The sequence below is a fragment of the Oncorhynchus masou genome, chromosome 28 (assembly GCF_036934945.1).
Source record: "Oncorhynchus masou masou isolate Uvic2021 chromosome 28, UVic_Omas_1.1, whole genome shotgun sequence".
Lineage (NCBI taxonomy): Eukaryota > Metazoa > Chordata > Actinopteri > Salmoniformes > Salmonidae > Oncorhynchus > Oncorhynchus masou.
The window spans coordinates 19385322-19405914 of NC_088239.1; the positions used below are offsets into that span (position 1 = coordinate 19385322).

General features: G+C 39.3%; 1 protein-coding gene across 2 annotated transcripts in view; it reads right to left on the reverse strand.

Annotated features, from left to right (window-relative positions):
- Positions 1-20593, reverse strand: part of LOC135517305 (rho GTPase-activating protein 18-like) — a 52362-nt gene that overhangs the window by 21601 nt on the left and 10168 nt on the right. Inside the window, exon 1 of one of the 2 annotated variants that reach the window (XM_064941487.1) lies at positions 5948-6261. The exons of the other annotated variant lie outside the window; for it this stretch is intronic. The gene's annotated coding sequence lies outside the window, so the exon portion shown is untranslated. Of the gene's footprint in view, positions 1-5947; positions 6262-20593 lie in introns of those variants that run through there. 2 annotated transcript variants of the gene reach the window in all.

Consider the following 20593-nt stretch of genomic DNA (forward strand, 5'->3'; position numbering starts at 1 on the left):
AGTAATGTTTTAGAAGTTATAGAGGAATGTTTTGGGTCTCTAATGGTCATTAGTTAGATAATGGATCTGAACTCAGGACCTGGTCAGTGCTCAAATGCTGGTCATGACATAAGCGATCGTCATCATAAGTCAGGCTGACTAACAGTGGCTGCCCATGACTAATGTCTACTCTATGGCTCTTCTTAATGGTAATTCATCATCTTGTGTTGTGTCCTCTTTTGTCCAAATCGTGTCGGGAAACGCACAGCCAAATATACTCATGTATTGCGGGATGAATTCACGTCCTCCTCCACCAACACAATCTCTATTGTTGAAGTCTAGCGCTACGTCACTGTCAAGTTTGTTTAAATTGAAAATGGTCGTTAATAATATTGTAAAATGGAGGCTCATCCTTCTTCATCAAAGTAGCAACGGTCGACTGAAATTGTTAAAAGGTTTAAAAAACAAGGGCCTCCCAGGTGGTGCAGTGGTTAAGGGCGCTGTACCAGAGACTCTGTCGTAACCAGCCGCGACCGGGAGGTCCGTGGGGCGATGCACAATTGGCCTAGCGTCGTCCGTGTTAGGGAGGGTTTGGCCGGTAGGGAAATCCTTGTCTCATCGCGCACCAGCGACTCCTGTGGCGGGCCGAGCACAGTGCGCGCTAACCAAGGTTGCCAGGTGCATGGTGTTTCCTCCGACACATTGGTGCGGCTGGCTTCCGGGTTGGATGGCGCTGTGTTAAGAAGCAGTAGGCCAGGAGCCTACTCTATTTAGTCTGCAGACCCTCTCAAACCTCTCTCAGATCTGCCTATGGTTATTACGGGAGTTGTAGCGATGAGACAAGATAGTAGCTACTAAAAAACAATTTGATACCACAAAATTGGGGAGAAAAAGGGGTAAAATTTAAAATAAATTTTAAAAAAGGTTTTAAAAAACAATTCTTTAATACTTTACTTGACACCCAGTGTCATAACAGCTGACAACCTGTCATAATATGGTTATAACCCATATATTTCCACCTGTTGTGACATTACATTGCGTTATTTTATATCTGGTTATGACACCTACACATTTATTCAAATTAAGTTGAAGGTTTGTTTCTGAAATTGTTGATGTAATGAATTCTTTACAGTCATTTTCTTTCATCATATATTTCAAATCAATTGTATAAAATACACTTTATGACACTCATGAAACATTATTATAATCCTGTGTCACTTCACTTGCACTAAGAAAAATACACTTTATGACACTGTCAAGAAGTATTATGACCATCGTGATCATATAAGCCACTTAGGCCTGTCACATACATGCCCTTATGTCAGTCATCAGTCACAAAGAGGGTGTCTTGTCCTGCTCCTGAAATATGCTCCTGCATTTATCCACAACAGAGTATTGGGTGGGTGCCCATGTCTGACATCAATTTGTGTGTAATTACACTGATAATTTGACATCGTCAATTTTTTTTAAAGAAATAATATTTAAAAAACACACACACATTACCTCAACTAACATGTACCCCCGCTCATTGACTTGATACCGGTACACCCTGTATATAGCCTCGTCATTTTATTGTGTTACTTTTCATTTTATTTTTTACTTTAGTTTATTAAGTAAATGTTTTTCTTAACTCTAATACTTGAAATGCATTGTTGGTTATGGGCTTGTAAGTAAGCATTTCACTGTCAGGTCTACACCTGTTGCATGTGACAAATACAATTTGATTTGATTTAAAAAGGGCTTCAACCACCAAAGACCTGCTCTGTCTCGAGGCCTACCTACGCTGTCACGTTCTCTTGAATAATTCAACAAGTGTGTCAAGAGAAGGACAACCATCCGACTAAAACATCAAAACGCTTGGCTCTAAATTAAACCTTAACAGTCAGACTTTATACTGTTTGTGAGATCAGACATAATATCACTATAATCAGAGTGTTCATTTTCGGTAGTTGCCTTCATTACAGCACATATAATTTATAAACATTTTAAATGTATTAAATCAAAATTGCACAAATATTAACACCCTTAAAAATAAAGTTCCTGGATCTTTCTTCTCTTTTTTTGTGATGTAACTGTCGAGATGGTGTGTTAAATCCCAGACGAAGCTTTAGGGTTCTTATAGATGCAACGGAAAGCCAATGTATTCCATTGAGTCCATTTCAGCCATTACCAGAGTGTGATTGACAAGTTCCGCGATCGTTACATTAACGGGAAAAAAACAAAAAACAAACAAGAATGGGAAAGAGCAAAATGAAAGCAATGAATCCATCGAGATTTAAGTAACAAGTGGATTTTGCTCCGGTCAAAACAGGAAATAGATGGCTGAAAAGGAGAGATCCTCAGGTGGGTGGGGAATGTGCGTTGCTAATCAAATGATCTTTTCCTCTATTGGCAAAGCTGCTAGTTACATTACAAACACAGCCGGTAACATCTCAAGATGAATTAATTTAATTGGAAGGGAAAGCAGCAAATTCTGTGTGTGTTATTATTCATGGAATTGAGGTCCATTGTGAGAAACAGGCTACTCTTGATAATGTTTCAGCAGCAGATACATCCTGTTTGGCCTGTAAAGCCGTAGTATGGTATGTGTAATCATTACCAAATGGTCTAAGTGTTACCTAATACCGCTTGTAGAAAACATATCTATCTAGACTAGAGATTTAGTGGTATTGGACTGTAAACTCCTGCCCTGTTGACAAAACCAAACAAAAATGGTGAATGAAAATAAAAAGGGAAGTCTATGAGAAACCACTGAAATGTGCCCATAATACAATGAATCATAGACTAAAAAACAAAGTAAACAACAACCTTAAGAGAACATTTCCCTAATGAAAATGTGACATTGTTAATGGGTTGAGAAGTAAAAATTCACTTCCCAGTTTCAAGCCAGGAGTGGCTGTGGACCATATTGAGTAAATTTGTTTCAATCAAGTTAGGCTACAGGAGCTATGTTAACCTAACCAAGTGCATTCAGTAGAACAAAACAGACTTTAGAGAGTTTAGAAATTGTGATAACATTTGAATCTAACACAATTTACATAATCAAGCCAACAGGTTAAATATACAGTGCCTTCAGAAAGTATTTATACCCATGACTTATCATATTCTGTTGTGTTACAGCCTGAATTCAAAATGTATCAAATATAATTGTTTGCCCCTCACCCATCTACACACCATACCCCGTTGGTTGTTGATCACTGCTAGACAGACATTTTTAAGTCTTGCCATAGTTTTATTTTTTTTAATAGTCTTGAAAATCTAACACGGTATACCATTCCATTCTTGTGGGCCAGCAAAGGAGTATTGGTGTCTCTGAGGGGTCTTTGGTCTGGTTTGCTAACTACCTGAAATAGTGCAGTGTATAAAGTCAGAAAATCTGCTGTCTCAGCCACTGCCAGTAACCAAGGGAGTACCCCAAGGCTCAACCCTAGGACCCACGCTCTTAATTTACATCAACAACATAGCTCAGGCAGTAGGAAGCTCTCTCATCCATGTACTGTATATGCAGATGATACAGTCTTATACTCAGCTGGCCCCTCCACGGATTTTGTGTTAAATGCTCTACAACAAAGCATTGTCCAACAAGCTTTCTCTACCCTTAACCTTGTTCTGAACACCTACAAAACAAAGGTCATGTGGTTTGGTAAGAATAATGCCCCTCTCCCCACAGGTGTGATTACTACCTCTGAGGGTTTAGAGCTTGAGGTAGTCACCTCATACAAGTATTTGGGAGTATGGCTAGACGGCCCACTGTCCTCCTCTCAGCGCATATAAAAGCTGCAGGCTAAAGTTAAATCTAGACTTGGTTTCCTCTATCGTAATCGCTCCTCTCTCACCCCAGCTGCCAAACTAACCCTGATTCAGATGACCATCCTATCCATGCTAGATTACGGAGACAGTATTTACAGATCGGCAGGTAAGTGTGCTCTTGAGCGGCTAGATGTTCTTTGCCATTCGGTCATCAGATTTGCCACCAATACTCCTTATAGGACACATCACTGCACTCTATACTCCTCTGTAAACTGGTCATCTCTGTATACCTGTCGCAAGACCCACTGGTTGATGCTTATTTATAAAACTCTTAGACCTCACACCCCCTTATCGAAGATATCTACTGCAGCCCACATCCTCCATATTCAACACCCGTTCTGCCAGTCACATTCTGTTAAAGGTCCCGAAAGCACACACCTCCCTGGGTCACTCCTCTTTTCAGTTCGCTGCAGCTAGCGACTGGAATGAGCTGCAACAAACACTCAAAACTGGACAGTTTTATCTCAATCTCTTCATTCAAAGACTCTTACTGACAGCTGTGGCTGCTTTGCTTGATGTATTGTTGTCTCTACTTTCTTGCCCTTTGTGCTGTTGTCTGAGCCTAATAATGTTTGTACCGTGTTTTGAGCTGCTAACATGTTGTGTTGCTGCCATTCTATGTTGTTGTCTTAGGTCTCTTTTTATGTAGTGTTGCGTTGTCTCTCTTGTCATGATGTCTGTTTTGTCACAAAAGGCCTCCTGTCCCCGCAGGAGACCTTTTGGTAGGACGTCATTTTAAAATACAATTTGTTCTTATCTGAATTTCCAAGTTAAAAGGTTAAATAAATAAATAAATAAATAAATGTATGTGTGGGGTACAGAGATGAGTTAGTCATAAAAAATGTTTCAACACTTCTATTGCACACAGAGTGAGTCCATGCAACTTATTAAGCACATGTTTTACTCCTGAACGTATTTAAGGTTTCCCCCAAAAAAAGGTGTTGAATACTTATTGACTCAAGACATTTAAGCTTTTCATTTCTAATTAATAAAAAAATAGAAAGTTAAAACATTACCACATAATGTCAAAGTGGAATTTTGTGTGCAGGCCAATGACACAAAATCTCAATTGAACCATTTCAAATTCAAGCTCGAACACAACAAAATTTGGAAAAAGTCAAGGGGTGTGAATACTTTCTGAAGGCACTGTAAGGGGTTAAATAACACCTGGAATGACATTGCACTCCAGTATTTTATGGTGATGCTTCTCGATTGTTACAACATTCCTAGTTTTAAGAAGATTCAGCTGTTTGCTGGGTGTCACAGGTGACAATCTGTAACCCAAAACAGATTCAGAACATCAAATTAGGCTTGAGAGGCACTTTTGTAGTCTCTTTAACATAAATACACTTTCACCATGAGAGCTGTCTGCTGTTTTGGTCAGCCTTGCATGTCCATCCCGATCTCTTACAGAGTGTACTGCACGACATAATGCTGACTAAATCTAGGCAACATGCAGTAACAGATTACAGTGTGTGTGTGTGAGAGAGAGTCTGCTATCATCAACTGCATAGTGATTATTTCCCTTCCAAATTCACACCTCCTGCCGTATAATGCAAAGCAGTTCTTGTGGGAAGAGGCAGTGCAACAAGGGCGAAACTGTCACACACACACACACACACACACACACACACACACACACACACACACACACACACACACACACACACACACACACACACACACACACACACACACACACACACACACACACACACACAGCAGTATCCTTTCCTACTTTAGAGAAATAATCAAATCAAGCGATATGATCCAAAGGACTCTTGTGATTGAAAGATCGTCTCCACATTGAGACTGTAGAGAAATCGTATGACTTCAGGGGCTGTTTACAGCCAAACAGGTCAGAGCTACAGTAAAAACACACAACTCTCCATTTAGAAATGAGTCTAGGTACAAAGTATCCTTTAATCTCAAAATCACAGTTGACTTATTCTCCTTTTTTAACATGTATAACAGCCATTCCTGTCATACTGTAACATAAGTCTTTTAACTCATCCTTTTAAAAACAAAATTTTTTCTGAATACAGACATGGGAGGAAGGATTGCGTAGTCTGTCATTTACGTGCTGCATATAAATTGTTAAACAATAAATCCACCTTAGCAAATAAACAATTCTCCACCGGATAAATCAACCACTCACCCTCAACTGTTTACAACAGAGTCGCTGTTAAGTGTCCAACTTCTTCCCCTTATCATAGACACTGTTGATATCATACAGTAGCCGTGTACGTTACAGGGGAACATGAGTGTGTGTTTACATGTTCAAAGTCCCTCTGGTGTAGAAATAAAGCAATTGAGAGGATCAGAATCTTTCTACAATCCAGTCTAAGACTGCTCAGGTACAGAAATAGTCTAAAGTCAGCTGTTACGATCTGGATAGCTCAGTCCACATGCTCCGGAAGCTGATGACTGCCTGAAACTCGGCCAGAACGCACAGGTATACTCTGTATATCGCTCAGTCCTACCTGAGAATAGACTAGTGGAATGTGGACAGGCAACATTGGCAAAAGTGCAACGGAGGAAGTCACTCTTCCTGTCAGTTGTCTTAGTCATTTCACTTTGGTGAAGTAATCGTTGTCCTATTTCATGTGTATTAAGGCTGCTATTTCGGTCCGACGTCTTCACCGTAGGTAGGTAGTTTCAATTCCACTATGTCAACACTGAGTGAGTCAGTTTGAGAAGTACTTGAATAGTGTACTTTGTTTCGGTCATCATAAGGGGTATAGTTCAGATACGCCAGGTTCAGTGTCCACACACAATTCAGTTCATTCACGCGTACCCACATTCTTGTTTCCGATAATCCCTTTGTGCACATGTTGAACTATAGACCCTTTTTTCCATGATTGTTTTCTTGAAACCCGTCATTGAAGGCTACATCCTGCAAGTTATGAGTGCCTTGAGGGGATGTGTTCACTCACTAGGTAATAAAGCACTGAGCGGAATGATGTCAGAAACAATGCGCCACGCTTGACTTTGCTATTCACAGACTTTAACCAGTCAAAGTGCATGTGCCTTTACCATGTATTTTTTTCATTTCTACAAAGCATGCACTTCTAATTCACTTCAATCACGGGGGCATGTGAGAAATTATGAAATGTGCAGATAGTAATAGCAATTGATAGAAACTCTCATTGGGTTTTGCTGATCCACTTAGTCAGGCAGAAGAACAACTTCCTCCGGCACCGACAGAGATGGCCGCCTCGCTTCGCATTCCTAGGCTTATCACTGTAGTTCCACGTCACGTTGCCTGAATTAAAAACACGCCGTAAAACACAACAGGTCATTTCCATGTTAAATGATCTATGAGCACCAACATGAAGTTTATAGGAGCATATCGAATGTCAAATGAAAACGAAGAGTCTATATTTTTGGGAAATGAAGGAACTCAGTATAGAATAAGAAGGCCCACATACTGCAGTGAATTGGGAGCTTTAACAGTGTGCAAGCCTTCTTTATTAGTCCAGCATCTATGTTTTTAAGGATGGGCGTATGACCAACCTTTTCTAGAAACGAAGGAACTCAACCATCCTAAAATGGGGCTAAGCAAAGGCTTAGATTTCTGGTCACATACATGGAAAAGGGGGCTTAAACATCTACTAGAAAAAATCTTATGGTATTAAAAATATTTGAAGACAATTATGTTGAAGGCACTTGACAAATAATATCAACATGTACAGTGCCTTGCGAAAGTATTCGGCCCCCTTGAACTTTGCGACCTTTTGCCACATTTCAGGCTTCAAACATAAAGATATAAAACTGTATTTTTTTGTGAAGAATCAACAACAAGTGGGACACAATCATGAAGTGGAATGACATTCATTGGATATTTCAAACTTTTTTAACAAATCAAAAACTGAAAAATTGGGCGTGCAAAATTATTCAGCCCCTTTACTTTCAGTGCAGCAAACTCTCTCCAGAAGTTCAGTGAGGATCTCTGAATGATCCAATGTTGACCAAAATGACTGTGATAGTCTCAGAGGTCCGTTAAAAGCGCAGAGAGCATCATGAAGAACAAGGAACACACCAGGCAGGTCCGAGATACTGTTGTGAAGAAGTTTAAAGCCGGATTTGGATACAAAAAGATTTCCCAAGCTTTAAACATCCCAAGGAGCACTGTGCAAGCGATAATATTGAAATGGAAGGAGTATCAGACCACTGCAAATCTACCAAGACCTGGCCGTCCCTCTAAACTTTCAGCTCATACAAGGAGAAGACTGATCAGAGATGCAGCCAAGAGGCCCATGATCACTCTGGATGAACTGCAGAGATCTACAGCTGAGGTGGGAGACTCTGTCCATAGGACAACAATCAGTCGTATATTGCACAAATCTGGCCTTTATGGAAGAGTGGCAAGAAGAAAGCCATTTCTTAAAGATATCCATAAAAAGTGTTGTTTAAAGTTTGCCACAAGCCACCTGGGAGACACACCAAACATGTGGAAGAAGGTGCTCTGGTCAGATGAAACCAAAATTTAACTTTTTGGCAACAATGCAACACATTATGTTTGGCGTAAAAGCAACACAGCTCATCACCCTGAACACACCATACCCACTGTCAAACATGGTGGTGGCAGTATCATGGTTTGGGCCTGCTTTTCTTCAGCAGGGACAGGGAAGATGGTTAAAATTGATGGGAAGATGGATGGAGCCAAATACAGGACCATTCTGGAAGAAAACCTGATGGAGTCTGCAAAAGACGTGAGACTGGGACGGAGATTTGTCTTCCAACAAGACAATGATCCAAAACATAAAGCAAAATCTACAATGGAATGGTTCAAAAATAAACATATCCAGGTGTTAGAATGGCCAAGTCAAAGTCCAGACCTGAATCCAATCGAGAATCTGGGGAAAAAACTGAAAACTGCTGTTCACAAATGCTCTCCATCCAACCTCACTGAGCTCGAGCTGTTTTGCAAGGAGGAATGGGAAAAAAATTCAGTCTCTCGATGTGCAAAACTGATAGAGACATACCCCAAGCGACTTACAGCTGTAATCGCAGCAAAAGGTGGCGCTACAAAGTATTAACTTAAGGGGGCTGAATAATTTTGCACGCACAATTTTTCAGTTTTGATTTGTTAAAAAAGTTTGAAATATCCAATAAATGTGGTTCCACTTCATGATTGTGTCCCACTTGTTGTTGATTCTTCACAAAAAAATACAGTTTTATATCTTTATGTTTGAAGCCTGAAATGTGGCAAAAGGTCGCAAAGTTCAAGAGGGCCGAATACTTTCACAAGGCACTGTATATTTAGTTTTGCAGAAATGATGTGCCTTCTGTAAGAAGTCTCGTCTTGTTATTCTACTACCAAAAACCCACATTTTTTAAAATATATTTTTTAAATTTCTCTCCCTAATGAGGGTCAGATTATGAAAGTTCACGTAATTAACAAGTAAATGTAAACCTACCAATTAGTTACTAGTTACTGATAACAATTTTGTTTATGTTGGCTTGGGAAAGAGGGAAGTAAGAATTTATATACTATGTAGTTTTATACATTGTTATGACTTGCAAACCTGCTGTAAAATGAATAAGAGTTCTGGCCAAATTAGGAGAGGAGGAGGTCATAATTATTTATTTTTTGCCAGTATATATGGGGATGATTTCTGTACTTTGAAAGTTACATATCTTAAAAACTTGGATTGTTGACAAGCAAAACATTTTCGGACCATGTCAACAATGGACTAATGAAATAAATACAAAAATATATAATTTTTGGGAGGAGTTTTCCTTTAAGATCTAATGGTGGTTATTGGAGATGGACTCTGAGGGATTGGGACAGGGGAGCTGGGAGGGCATCAGACAATTCCCTGAAGTACACTACATGACTGCTCGTCAAACAAAGCATGAGCTGGCGAACACCCAGAGAAAATTATTTAGTGTAGAGGTTCTGACTAACAGTGAATAAACTGTAAGCTATGAAAATACAGAGTCACACACCTGCTCGTCGAACACCTCATTCCAAAATCACGGGCATTATTATGCAGTTGGTCCCCCCTTTGCTGCTATAACAGCCTCCACTCTTCTGGGAAGGCTTTCCACTAGATGTTTGAACATTGATGCGGGTACTTGCTTCCATTCAGCCACAAGAGCATTGGTGAGGTCTGGACGCTGATGTTGTGCGATTTGGCCTGGCTTGTGGTCAGCGTTTCAATTCATCCTAAAGGTGAAACGGGTTGAGGCCAGGGCTATGTGCAGGCCAGTCAAGTTCTTCCACACCGACCACGACAAACCATTTCTGTATGAACCTTGCTTTGTGCATGGGGCATTGTCATGCAAGACAATCTGGGCTAGACATTCTGGACCCTCGCTTTCTAAAATTATCAGCCGAAATTGTTGCAACCCCTATTACTAGCCTGTTCAACGAGAGCATACACGTCGCTGTGGTGGGTGGTATATGGGGCTTTGGTGACAAAACGGATGGCACTGTGATAGACTGCATCCAATTTTCTGAGTAGAGTGTTGGAGGTAATTTTGTAAATGACATCGCCGAAGTTAAGGATCGGTAGGAAGTCAGTTGTACGAGGGTATGTTTGGCAGTGTGAGTGCAGGAGGCTTAGTTGCGAAAAAGGAAGCTTATTCCAGATTTAATTTTGGATTGGAGATGTTCAATGAGTCTGGTAGGAGAGTCCACAGTCTAGCCAGACACCTAGGTATTTGTAGTTGTCCACACATTCGAAGTCAGAATCGTCCAGAGCCACGATCGGTTGAAAAGCATGCATTAAGATTTACTAGTGTTTAAGAGCAGTTGGAGGCCACGGAAGGAGTGTTGTATGGCATTGAATCTCGTTTAGAGGTTTGTTAACACAGTGTCCAAAGAAGGACCAGATGCATACAGAATGGTGTTGTCTGCGTAGAGGTGGATCAGGGAATCACCCGCAGCAAGAGCGACTTTGTTGATATATACAGAGAAAAGAGTCGGCCCGAGAATTGAACCCTGTGTCACCCCCATAGCGACTGCCAGAGCTCCAGACAACAGGCCTTCCGATTTGACACACTGAACTCTGTCTGAGAAGTAGTTGGTGAACCAGGCGAGGCAGTCACCCGAGAAACCAAGGCTGTTGAGTGATCTGGTCAGTGATCTGTTTGTTAACTTGGCTTTCGAAGACCTTTCAAAAGGCAGGGCAGGATGGATATAGGTCTGTAACAGTTTGGGTCTAGAGTGTCACCCCCTTTGAAGAGGGGGATGACCGTGGCAGCTTTCCAATCTTTAGGGATCTCGGACGATACGAAAGAGAGGTTGAACAGACTGGTAATAGGGGTTGCAACAATTTCGGCGGATCATTTTAGAAAGAGAGGGTCCAGATTGTCTAGCCCAGCTGATTTGTATGGGTCCAGGGTTGGGGTAGCCAGGAGGAAAGCATGGCCAGCAGTAGAGAAATACTTTTTGAAACTCCCGATTATTGTGGATTTATTGGTGGTGACAGTGTTTCCTCGCCTCAGTGCAGTGGGCAGCTGGAAGGAGGTGCTCTTGTTCTCCGTGGACTTTAGTGTCCCAAATCGTTTTGGAATTAGTGCTACAGGATGCACATTTCTGTTTGAAAAAGCTAGCCTTTGCTTTCCTAACTGCCTGTGTATTTCTGTTCATATCTTCCCTGAAAAGTTGCATATTGCAGGGACAATTCGATGCTAGTGCAGTCCGCCACAGGATGTTTTTGTGCTGGTCAAGGGCAGTCAGGTCTGGAGTGGTCTGGACACTTCTTAGTTCTACGTTTTTTGAATAGGTCATCATTATTTAACCTCTCTAGAATATTCGGGACGGTAGCGTCCCACCCCGGCAACAGCCAGTGAAAGTGCAGGGCAACAAATACATTTAAAAACATTTTTTCTTAGAATTAAAATTCCTCAAGCATACAATTATTTTACACCATTTTAAAGATACAATTCTCATTAATCCAGCAACAGTGTCTGATTTCAAAAAGGCTTTACAGCAAAAGCACCACAAATGATTAAGTTAGGTCACCACCAAGTCACAGAAAAACCCAGCCATTTTTCCAGTCAAAGAGAGGAGTCACAAAAAGCAGAAATATAGATAAAATGAATCACTAACCTTTGATGATCTTCATCAGATGACACTCACAGGATTTCATGTTACATAATACATGTATGTTCGAAAAAGTGCATGTTTAAAACCAAAAATCTCATTGTACATTGGCGTGTTATTTTCAGTAGTTCCAAAACATGCGGTGATTTTGAAGAGCCACATCAATTTATAGAAATACTCATAATAAACATTGATAAAAGATACAACTATTATACATGGAACTTTAGAAAAACATCTATTTAATGCAACCGCTGTGTCAGATTTAAAAAAAACTTTATGGAAAAAGCATACCATGCAATAATCTGAGTACGGCGCTCAGAGACCAAACAAGCCAAAAAGATACCCGCCATATTGTCAGAAGTCAGAAATGAAATTATAAATATTCACTTACCTTTGATGATCTTCATCAGAATGCACTCCTAGGAATCCCAGTTTGACAATAATTGTTTGATTTGTTGGATAAAGTTCATAATTTATGTCCAAATACAGTGCCTTGCGAAAGTATTCGGCCCCCTTGAACTTTGCGACCTTTTGCCACATTTCAGGCTTCAAACATAAAGATATAAAACTGTATTTTTTTGTGAAGAATCAACAACAAGTGGGACACAATCATGAAGTGGAACGACATTTATTGGATATTTCAAACTTTTTTAACAAATCAAAAACTGAAAAATTGGGCGTGCAAAATTATTCAGCCCCCTTAAGTTAATAATTTGTAGCGCCACCTTTTGCTGCGATTACAGCTGTAAGTCGCTTGGGGTATGTCTATCAGTTCAAATATTCAATAATGTTCCAACCGGAGAATTCCATTGTCTGTAGAAAAGCAATGGAACGCAAGCTAACTTTCAGATGACGGCGCGTCACGAGCTCGTGGCAATCTGCCAGACAACCGGGCTCAAACAGCCCTTATGAGCCCCCACTTCACAGTAGAAGCATCAAACAAGGTTCTAAAGACTGTTGAGATCTAATGGAAGCCTTAGGAAGTGCAACATGACCAATATCCCACTGTATCTTCGATAGGCTAGGAGTTGAAAAATGCCTGCCATATGAGTTCTGTTATACTCACAGACATCATTCAAACAGTTGTAGAACTTCAGAGTGTTTTCTATCCAAATATACTAATTATATGCATATTCTAGCTTTTATGGCTGAGTAGCAGGCAGTTACTCTGGGCACCTTATTCATCCAAGCTACTCAATACTTCCCCCCCAGTCACCAAGAAGTTAACCTCCACATCACCCGAGGAACAGAGGAGGAGTAGGATGAGGGTACAGCTAGTGGCTATCAAAACTGGCAGTCTAGTGCGTTGGGGACAGAGAATAAATGGAGCAGGTATCTGGACGTGGTAGGATAGATTCAGGGGATAAATGTACAGAGAGGGGTATGGTAGGGTGTGGGTAAAGTGGAGGTAAACCTAGGTATTGAGTGACGATAAGAGATGTTGCAACTTTGGACACACTAGTTATTCTGGGTGAGGTCACCGCATGTGTGGGAGGTGGGACAAAAGAGGTATCTGAGGCATGTTGAGTGGCACTAGGGGCTCTGCAGTGAACTAAAACAATGATAACTATCCTAAACAACAGTATACAAGGCATATTGACATTAGAGAGAGACATAAATAAAGTGAGGCATAAAGCAATAACAGTTGTTGATTGGGAGAGCTAGCTAAGACAACAAGACAACAAAGGGTAAGACAACAACAGCTAATCAGACAACAACAACAGGTCTAATGGCGATGAATGGGCAGAGAGGGTCAGTTAACTACACACAGGGCCTGAGCTTGAGGCTGGGGCCGACAGATAAACAAAATAAACAAAATGGAATACCGTGATTAATTTACAGTCCAGCAGGCATCAGCTATGTAACCAAGTGATCATATGGTCCAATGAACAGGATGCTAGGTAGTTGTTACTATGCTTGCAAGCGGGAGACAAGGCATCAAAAAAAGTGAGCAGGCCGGGGCTAATAGAAGTGTCTGCTCCGACGTCCGGCAAAGGCCGGTTGAGGGCACAATGGATGGAATTGCATCGGCAGACCAGTCCTGATGGAATGGCGGGGCTCCGCGTCAAAGTGGCCAGGCCAGTTTGCAAAAGAGGTATTGTAGTTGGAGTAATTCCGTTTGCTAGCCGGTAGACGCGCCTGGCTCACGGCTAACTGGTGCTAGCTTCGGGACAGGAGCGTTAGCCACTATAGCCACTCAGTAGCAGCTAGCTAGCAGCAATGATCCGATGCAAATGTCCAGAGCTTACGGCAAGAATCCGGTGGTGTAGTGGATTCTGGTCATGTTAGTGAAGAGTCCGGGAGGCATGAGCTGTATAGCCGAGTGATCATAGGGTCCACTGAACAGGCCAGGAGATGGGCCTGGCTAAAGGTTAGCTTCAGGGCTGGGCCGCTAGCGGTGGCTAACAATGACTAAATAGTTAGTAGCTAATTAACTGGTTAGCTTCTGATGGAGGTTCTGGCTATAAGGTCTAAAAATAGCAGATCCGTATCACATTGAGTGAGGCGGGTTGCCGGTAGATTTATTGTAAAAATTGAAAAAGAGCTTGAAAATATATTGAAATGTATACAAAAAAGACGAAAAATACAAAATGTACACAGGAGAATGACCAACAACGTCTGCACTACTACGCCATCTTGGTGAGTCATATTAATGACCAATGGCTCGTATGTGTGTTTATTATATTATAATTCAGTCTATGATTTGACTGAGCGGTGGTAGGTGGCAGCAGGCTCGTAAGCATTCATTCAAACTTTACTGCATTTGCCAACAGATCTTAGCAATGCTTGCTTCACAGCGCTGTTTATGACTTCAAGCCTATCAACTCCTAAGATTAGGCTGGCAATACTATAGTGCCTAGTCGACGCGTCATAATTCCTATAATAACTACAACCTAAAACTTATTAACTGGGAATATTGAACAACCAGCTTTCATATGTTCTCTTGTTCTGAGCAAGGAACTTAAAGGTTAACTTTTTTACATGGCACATATTAAACTTACTTTCTTTCTTACTTTCTTCTCCAACACTATGTTTTTGCATTATTTAAACCAAATTGAGCATGTTTCATTATTTATTTCAGACTAAATAGATGTTATTTATGTATTAAATTAAGTTTTAAAAAAAGGGTTCATTGTTCATTCAGTATTATTGTAATTGTCATTATTACAAATATATCTAAAAAAAATAACTTGGCAGATTAATCGGTATCGGCTTTTTTGGTCCTCCAATAATCAGGATTTGTGTTAAATTCATCTAGTTGTCACCTACTCTTACCACCTGGAGGCGGCCCATCAGGAAGTCCAGGATCCAGTTGGAGAGGGATGCGTTTAGTCCCAGGGTCCTTAGCTTATTGATGAACTTTGAGGGCACTATGGTGTTAAATACTTGTATACAGATCAGCATTCAAGTGGCAGTCTTCCTCCAATGTATTTACAATGACATAATCCACAGATTCTTGGTACAGGAGGTTAAAAGCCCTAAAAAGGCATAATGCCTCAAAGTACAAAGAAGTACTTGCTTTATGTTATTTGTGTGTTTTCTGTTAAATGTTTGCTCAGGCTACATGTTCACACATTTTAAATACGTAATGTATACAACAACTAAGTATTTATACTATTTCTCTTCCATATCCATGGGGTGTCCGCCGCCCTCATATGGTATGTCTGCTAAAAAATAAATAAATGCAGATGGAACAGACAAGGTTAATTTTAACTGTATAGAATTGAAGGCCAACAAAATGTAACTTATTATATGGAATGTGCACGGGCTTCATGATGGAAAAAATAAGCATAAGGTTCTTGAACATTTCAAGATATTGTCAGCAGACGTTTTTTTCTGCAAGAGCTACATTTAAAACAATTAGAAATATTTAAAGAGGAGCTGGGTTGGAAGGCCTAAGCTGCAACTTGCTGTACAACAGCAGATGTGTAAGCATCCTGATAAATAAGAATACACCCTTTTCACTTATTCCCAGCATATGGACCAAGGAGGATGTTTTCTCATTTTGAATTGTACCTTACTCATTGATTTGGTGTTTTAAATTGAATTATATTCCATCAAACCCAGACAGGAACTATTATTATTATTATTCCTGGTAAAACTCAAATAAAGCATACTAATTAATGGCAAATAAACCTGGTAAACACCTCACAGCCCTCAGAAAACGAATACATGCCAACCAGTTATAATTTTAAAAAGATAGGGATATAAATGCTTTAACTAGAAACAACACTATTAATAACACATTTCAAAGCTTCTACAGAAATCTATATAAATCACAATTAAATAACAGTTGGACTGGTCCAGCAGCCTTCTTAGACTCAATAACACAAACAACTATCAGCAGATGAAAAATAAATCACAAAAAATGGAAATCGCCCAAAAAGAATAGACACTGTTAAAACATCCACATGGAGAAAAGCACCAGGGATGGACAGCTTTCCCATAGAATTTTATTTCATATTCTGGGACAACGTAGCACCCCTATTTACTCAAATGACAACACATCACTCAATTCAGTGCTTCAGAGTTCCATGTATCAAACAGTTATTTCAGTTATATTAAAATCAGGGAAAAATTCCACTGCAGATTACAGACCCATAAATGTAATAAATTGTGACAATAAAATAATAACAAAACTCATAAGCAACAGAATGGCAAAAGTACTTGATACATATTAATCAAAAGGTTTATTAAAAATAGGCACTTACAAACAAATACAAGAACATGTTTTGGTATAATATAACATGCTAAAAAACAATGTTGATTTATCAATAATGGCTGTTGATGCCAAAAAGGCATTTTCTATTCAAAACTTTGGAAGCATTCAACTTTACAGCTGAAATAATAAAAATGTCATAAAAATATTATTTAAAATATCCTAAAGCAAAAATATATCTGATTAATTTTCTTTAGAAAAGGACACGAGACAGGGATGTCCTCTCTCCCCACCTCCTGTTAGCACTGGCAATTGAACAGCTTGCAGAAACAATTAGACTGGACCCAAGCGTAACATGTATCAGTAAAGACGAATATAAACTAAACTTATTTTCAGACGATCTCCTGATATACCTGACCAATATTGAAAACTCAATGTCCCCTTTACTAAAAATATTTTCAGAATATTCAAAAATCTCAGGATATAAAGTTAACATTGAAAAAAAACAGAAATAATGGCAATAGGAAAACAAAAAATAATAATTAATGATCTACAGCAATCACTGCTGTTGAGACTATTTCGTTTTTTATATTACTACAAAGCTGCATTCTATAAAAGTGACAACAAACAACAAAAACATAAAGCAGTGGAGGCTGCTGAAGGGAGGACAGCTCACAATAATGGCTTGAACGGCGCAAATGGAAAAGCATCAAACACATAGAAACCATCCATTCCACTAATTCCGCTCCAGCCATTACCACAAGCCTGTCCTCCCCAATTAAGGTGCCACCAACCTCCTGTGATATAAAGATAACTTTATCCCATTAGTCAACATGAAAGCATTTCTAATTAAATGGAATAATCTTCCCATAAATCTTACAGGTAGAATAAACTTCTATAGAATGCTTGGCTCCCAAAGTTTTATATTTAATTTCGGTAATACAAATTACCCCACCGATTCCTTAGAAAAAGTATACTCGGCCATAACAGACTTCATCTGAGCAAATAAACTCATAAAATAAATAGTAAAGTGTCACAAAATGAGGGGGTTTTAACCTTCCAGATTTGGAATTGTGTCAACTTGCTACCCAAGGATTTTACTTGCGACATATTGTTAAACGCACTAAAGAGGAACAATGGGTACATATTGAAGATGTGCATGCTCATCCCCAGAATCTTAACGTATTTGATTTCAAAAGGATGGCGCTAAGAACATTAATATCTCATAGTTAAGAACACTAACATGGAAGAAAATTAAACAGATTTTATAAGAACAAATATCACTCCCTAAAAACACACCCCTATGGATCAATCCTTGGATAGCTTTTCAGAATTCACCAAATATTTCCATGAAAGAATTAAAAAGCAATTTTGGACGACCAATGTATACATTTTCAAATCTATGCAACTTAAATGGTTTATATCACAAAATGTCAACTTGAAAACCTTTGGATATCAGAGCAATGTTGAGGGAATTGAGTCAGAAAAAGATAGGTTAGATATACAAAGTCTTGCAGAGAGCTTGTCCAACTGACAAACTCTTAGAAAAAAATAAACTATTGGAACCAAGAGTAAAAATAACTGATATTGGCGCAACATGGAGGTAGTGTTGGAACATAACGAACAAAATTACAGTTAACAAAAATGTACGCTTAATCCAGTATAATGTATAGAATGTATTCTACAAGAGAAAAAAAATCACAAATTCTACAGGAGAGTCATGTCTTACAGTGGTTCCTCCTTTAAACGTTGCGTCATTCTGCAGCACACCTTAAGTGCGGCCGCAGCATTCTGTGGCACGTCATTTAATTCTCAGCCATTTTTTCTGTTACCTCAAGTTATTGCTAGTTTGACCACCAGAGGGCATCTTTGAAAAGCATTTAATAGTAGTCCGTATTGGAATTACCAGAGAAGTTAACCTCTAATGACTCCCCATCCCGCATGAGGGAGCGTAATCATCGACTGACACTAATTAGCATAACGAACGGACATAAATATTCCTAGAAAATATTCCTATTCATGAAAATCACAAGTGAAATATATTGAGACACAGCTTAGCCTTTTGTTAATCACCCTATCGTCTCAGATTTTCTAAATATGCTTTACAGCCAAAGCTAGACAAGCATTTGTGTAAGTTTATCAATAGCCTAGCATAGCATTTTGTCCAGCTAGCAGCAGGTAACTTGGTCACGGAAATCAGAAAAGCAAATCAAATTAAGTTCAAACACCCGAGCTGACAAGGTACAAATCTGTCGTTCTGCCCCTGAACAGGCAGTTAACCCACTGTTCCTAGGCCATCATTGAAAATAATAATTTGTTCTTAACTGACTTGCCTGGTTAAATAAAAGGTAAAATAAAATAAATAAAATCGTTTACCTTTGATGAGCTTCGGATGTTTTCACTCACGAGACTCCCAGTTAGATAGCCAATGTTCCTTTTTTCCCAAAATATTATTTTTGTTTGCGAAATAGCTCTGTTTGTTCTTCACGTTTGGCTGAGAAAACGCCCGGAATTTGCAGTCACGAAAATGCCAAAAAATATTCCAAATTAGCTCCATAATAACCGACAGAAACATGGCAAACGTTGTTTATAAGCAATCCTCAAGGTGTTTTTCAAATATCTATTCGATAATATATTCACCGGAACAACTGGTTTTTCAGTAGGACCAATTGGAATAATGGCTACCTCTGTATTTTACGCGAGAATCACTCTGGGAGCCATCAGGTGACCAGTTGCGCAATGTAGCCGCTTACGGGTATTCTTCAACATAAATGCGTAAGACTACGTCACAAAGCTCTAGACACCTTGGGGAATACGGAGAAAAAGTAATCTGGTTGATAGCCCATTCACTGCTCAATAGGGACGCATTGGAACGCAGCGCTTTCAAAACACGGCATTTCCGGATTGGATTTCTCTCTGGCCTTTGCCTGCAATATCAGTTCTGTTATACTCACAGACAATATTTTTACAGTTTTGGAAACTGTAGAGTGTTTTCTATCCTAAGCTGTCAATTATATGCATATTCTAGCATCTTGTCCTGACAAAATATCCTGTTTACTACGGGAACGTTATTTTTCCAAAAATGAAAATACTGCACCCTTGTCACAAAAGGTTCAAACCTTTTTTGTAATAACATAGTATTTGGGATTGACTTTAAAGAAATATATTAATTTGATTAATATTATGGTGTTTCTATTCAGAGAAAAACATTAGGATGGAATGGAAAATATGGCGATGTACAACATGACGGTTGGGAGTAGGCTACAGGACTAGAGGATTCTAAATTGTTGGCCTTCATTAGACAACTTTGTTCCAATATTTCTTTAAAATTTGTGATATTTATTTCCATAGAAATTCATTATGGATCCATAACAATCAACATCTGCATTTTGAAAGAGTCCCATGTTAACTACAGGATGTATTGTAGACTGCACGGTAGCCTAATAAACAAATAAACACATTTCGTTAATAAAATAATGATTAAAAAAAGTCTAATTCCTTACATAAGGGACAACTTTATTCCAATATTTATGTAAATCAGTGATATTTATTCCCATAGTAATTCGTTATAGATCCATAAGTAAATCAACATCTGCATTTTGAAAGAGTATTTTCTATCATTATTTTATTAGCGAAATGTGTTTATTAGGCTACTGTGCAGTCTACAATACATAATGTAGTTAACATGGGAAAGTGCCTAATTCCTTACATAAGGGAGAGCAGGCCATGTCTGTACTACAGAATGCGGGGCACAAGGGAGACCGTGGTTCAAATCCCCATTGGGGAGGAAGGAGTAGGCTGTAAATAGTAGGCTGTAAATAGGAATTTGTTGAACTGATTCCATATGTGTTATTTCATAGAGGTGAGGTCTTCACTATTAGAAAATAGTAATAAACAATTAATAATCCTCGAATGAGTAGGTGTGTCCAAACTTTTGACTGGTACTTGCTGGAACAGAAAATATCGGTCGGCAGTACAGTACTGGGCTATTTACGAGGAAGGAGTAGGCTGTCCTTGTAAATAAGAATTTGTTCATAACTGACTTGCCTAGTTAAATAACGGTTACACTAAGAGCATACATTTCT